Here is a 5,058-nt window from a genome sequence, read left to right as displayed (position 1 = left end):
GTTACTCTCAAACATGATCGACTATTGGACCACAATACTAGTTAAAATAAATGGACTATATCTCGTTTCAATTAAAACTTTCATTCATTACGAAAAATATTTATTTTTAATTCTTAAAATGTTATAAAATTATATATAGCTATTTATAGCCTATCATTAAGTGCATCGTTTCTCGATGCGTGCGTTTAAAATAACCACGCCATAAATCTGTTCTGTATAAATAAACGGCATGCAAATCTCCGATTTCACATTAATCTACGAAATGTTGTTTTATTTTATTAGAATCTCAAATCGAACGATTCACATAAATCTCTTTGTGTAACACATTTAAGGAACATTGACGTTTGTACTAATTCGTTCTGACAATAAACCATCAGCACAACTAGAATAGTAACTGGTCAATGTTTCATATTATTTAAATTTGATTACCTAAACTATAAAAAAAAATTTCAAATACGAAACATTTGGTAATACCAAAAACTAAGGTGATCAAAAAAAATAGTAAGAATTAACAAAGCAGGAACGGGTGATTTATTGCATATATTCTATATTCATATCGCTTTGCTTAAAGTAATTTTTTGGAATTATTTTTCTGAAATCGACTAAAAAATAAGGTGTTTGAAGTACTTCCAGTGGTCCAATAACAGTGGGAAAAATCAGATGAATAGAAATAATAATGATTTAATATGTACTGAATTTTTGTCAAAAAACTAGCAAACAATGAGATGTTGAAATATCATGATGAAAAAATAACCTTTAAGTTTCACGTAGGTGAATAGCTTCACATAAAACATCTAAAATGCAAATATTCATGTACTAGAGGAATAATTTATAATGAACATCATCATTATTACAGTGGTAAATCCTATAACGTAAAGGATTTAAATTTATGAGACTAAATTATTTCAGATTTTTCGTTAATTATTTTTGGAATGTATTAAAGTGTATTAAAGCATATAATATTTTATCCAATATTAATTTTACCTAAATAAACCTTTTGCTACAGTAGTATTTGAGCAAATTGGAAAATAATTCATTCCAAATCAAATTCAATATCAAATTCTAAAAGTCCAATATTTATTGTCCACTTAATAAATCTATCAATATAGTTTGAAAATTAATTAAAAGTAATTATGTTAAGGTATTCAAAGAGGTTTTATTGTTGCCTTTTAAAAGTAAAATATCTATTTCAAAATTTTTAAAGATTATGATATTATTTTTATATTTTTAAAGATATTTATTAGATTATTTTAAAGATTTAGTTTTGTTTCTCGAAAATCAGGTTTTTTTTTTTATATAAAAGATACTGAATGTGCCCAAAAAATGAATAAATTTGCACTAACTTTTTTTTTGGTCAGAACTAAAGGATCAAGGATAGTTTTTTTAACGGTATAAATACATTATCTGTGTTAAAATATCGATATTGAAGAGGTTTCAAAAATTCTTAATAGTTTTACTAAAATCGTTAATAAATTAACATAACTTGTAGTATATATTAGGTGTCTGCATGTATTTTAATCAATGGTATATATTGCTGATAAATAAAAGAACAACCATCAATAAAACCACTGTTAAACAACCTGATAGGATTACCACCTTTGGACCTTATAATTACGACCTTTGACCTTTTCGAAAATTTATCGTATGTTGAATATATGATGAATATATATTATAATTAAATAATTAAATTATCAACAATATAATTAATTGCTGCTGTCGACATACTTGATTAAAGTACTTCAGAGAGATATCGTGTTGAATAACTTTTACATTTTATTTTGGAACAATTTCCGTTTCGGTGGTTATATGAAAAATAAGCTAAAATAATGAATGCTTATTTGAAATGCTTATTTCAAGGTAAAAATCTCATATAATGAATTTTAAATTATTGATTTAAAATCTTAAGTGGCTAAATTCACAATGCTATCCGTTACACCATGTAAGCTATACACTATTTTTCAAATTACAACAATAATTAAAGGTAATACGTTGTTACATAACAGTAAAAATATATGAAGGTCCCTCCGAGATTTGAACTCGGATCGCTGGATTCAAAGTCCAGAATGTTAACCATTACACCACGGAACCTGTTGTTGAAGGGTTCTAAATGATCACATTTTATTGTTTATTAATTGCATAGCAAATATTCAGTATTATATGCTCTGTTGCTATGCAGCCAGGTAGCGTCATCTAAGGTATTCATATTTTAGGAGTTACTAATCAAATAATGTAGATAAGTTTGGATGGGTTCACTTCATTGTATATATATATATTAGTTATAATTTTAACAAGTTTATTTCCGATTATACGTATTAACCTAATATGCGTATATTAATTATACTAGTACTTTTGATTCATAGAAGTCTAATTGTGAATTTAGAAGTTGACGATCTTTTAGTAGATATTTTATGGTGAATTAGATAGCTCGGTGAATGGAGGTAAAACGAAATGAAACAGTGGTGTTTACATTATTTGACCGTTAGTTATTGGCAATATAGAAAATGTAGAAAATTCAAAATAGATAAAACGGATGGCAGCGGTGTTACCTGGACACTAGGCTTGGGCAGTCGATGAGGGCAAGTCTAAACCAAACGATGGTCGGTTACTGAATGATTGGAAATACCATTCAATAACATTCCAGATAAACGTCTTGGGGTTGCCAGCTTATCGGGTTCTAGCTGGCGCTGCTGGCACCCCGCCCGTGTTCAACATCTGGGATTATATTTCTGGGTATTTTGTAGACCGTTATTCCACTATGTAAAATTCGACATGCCTCAAGGTTGCTATAATATTAAACTGTAAATCTCTGGTGTCAAATGTATGTGCTACTATAAATTAAAATAAAAGAGCTCCATATCTCTAAAATATATTGTATTTTTCTGGTTCTAGACAACATAATTTAGTTATGGAGATGTTTAGCGAAAGGTAATGTAAATAATATGCACATTTTTTCATAACAAAGTCCTAATAATTGTCATAAGATGCACTCAGATACTATAGGAATGATTACTTACATCGATATATTCAGATGCCGTCTGTCTGTAGGAAAATTTATAGCCAAGACATGAGGAATGACTCCAGTTTTTGTTAATACCGAAGTATTGCAACTCTTCCCTGCAGAACTTAAATGATTGAACCCATTGGATCTTGTACTTTATTAAAGTATATTTGACAGAAAATACATTACTATAGAAACTAAATAAATAGTGATGGGTTATTCTAATATTCTATTAAATGTTCTTTGTGTATGTATTAAATCAAAGCTTTATTCTATACACAACACAATCCTTCAAAGAATGGCTAATCCTGGCCGTCTCCCGAAATGCTCTCGAATGTTTCCTGAAACAGAAGTGCATCCATCCCGTGGTCACCTACTCACTGTCAATCATCCGTAGCCTCTATCTGAATGGGATAAGGACAAGTTTACTGTAGATCCCTTCTCATGTTGGTATACCGGGAAAGGAGCGCGCGGATAGTGCGGCTAAATCGGCAGCCTCCTCTCCCCTCCCCATCACGGATGTTTGTGTCCATATTGACCTTATGACATTCGTTCCTTATTTCACAAAGAACGAGGTACAACGTCATTGGGCCCAAGAGGCCAACACACAGCCAACCATATCACGGTCTTTGAGGTTAAATCTGATTTTTTTCTCCTCTTTTCACGTTTCTTCACTTCGTCACTATGTCGTAGCTTTGAATCGACTGAGACTGGGCCATTGTCGTTTCTCGCATAGTCACTTGACGACTTCGAGCCTGCCTGGTCACTGTGAGTTTTGTCATCAAGCCTCTATTTTAGTCTACCACATATTGAATGGCTGTCCATGGCTCATCCAGATTAGAACTAAGTATGGGCTGCAAAATTTTAAAAACGCCTTTACAGGAAAAAATATAGAAAGACTCTTAGGATTTCTACGAGAAATAGATTTTCTCCATAAAATCTAGGCTAATGCCAAGTTTCGTGTTACCGACCAAATAACCATTGCCACTTCGGTATGGCTGCTGATGTGTTCTGTATAGAAAGTCTACTTCGTTAGAGCTGTCTTTGTAGTCATTTGTGTTCATTTTTAAATTGTATATACACTATTTATACTTTTAGCACCCTTGTTTGTGTTTCTATATTATATATATACACTTTATGTCTGTCCCCGTCCCCTTTATATCAACATCGTACTATTGTATAGTCGCAAAATGACGACACCAGTCAAAGCGAAGAAAAATGTTCGTAAAAACAAATTGTAGGTATTAATGATAAACGAGCAATAACAATATATTAATTAAAAAAGTTAATTTGGATCTGATGAGCTAGTATATTTGGCCTAAATATATAAGACACCAAATTAGAACCAAACAAAATAACCGATTAAAAACACTCACTACCATAATTCCGTCTAGTTAACCAATCGATACCTTAATACAAAACAGCCCATCGATTACCCAAAACCTAATCAGACGATAGTCAAACAACATCCCAGACCGGCCATCAAATCAATCAACCGACGAATATAGATTCGGTGATTAAGCGGTCTAGGTGTTTGGATAGTCGTCGAGCGCACGCACACTAATTCATTTGTTGTTCGGTATAAAGACAACATAAATTATTTTCGCTTTTATCTGCTAGAAAAAAAAGTTCGTTCTAAAACGGTGGTTAAATCTGTACGCAAGTGACCATGGCGTCTAAGCTACCAGGGTTATTCTATTATTAATTCTTTTATATATTGAGATCACTCAATATATATATATATATATATATATATATATATATATATATATATATATATATATACATATATATATATATGTATGTATATATATATATATATATATATATATATATATATATTGAATAAATAATATATAATATATATATATGTATATATATATATATATATTGAATATATATATATATATATATATATATATATATATATATATATATAAATAGGTTAATTTACGACATCACGTTAGAAACCTCTAAAATTAGCAATGTTGCCTTAGTATATTATGCATGTATTATACATATAAACCTTCCTCTTGAATCACTCTATCTACTGAAAAAAA

The 5,058-nt window shown here is 30.2% G+C and overlaps 1 non-coding gene across 1 annotated transcript; it reads right to left on the bottom strand.

Annotated features, from left to right (window-relative positions):
• Positions 1-2,016: 2,016 nt before the first annotated feature.
• TRNAQ-UUG (transfer RNA glutamine (anticodon UUG)) lies at positions 2,017-2,088 on the bottom strand. Its single transcript has one exon. It is a non-coding gene; the product is annotated as a tRNA-Gln (tRNA).
• Between the last annotated feature and the right edge of the window lie 2,970 nt (positions 2,089-5,058).

The sequence above is a fragment of the Rhynchophorus ferrugineus genome, unplaced genomic scaffold, assembly GCF_030347505.1.
Source record: "Rhynchophorus ferrugineus isolate W39M unplaced genomic scaffold, kcgeb_rfMv2 rfM1, whole genome shotgun sequence".
NCBI lineage: Eukaryota > Metazoa > Arthropoda > Insecta > Coleoptera > Curculionidae > Rhynchophorus > Rhynchophorus ferrugineus.
Note: the sequence above shows the minus strand (reverse complement) of the source record. Positions and strands in the feature narration are given on the sequence as shown.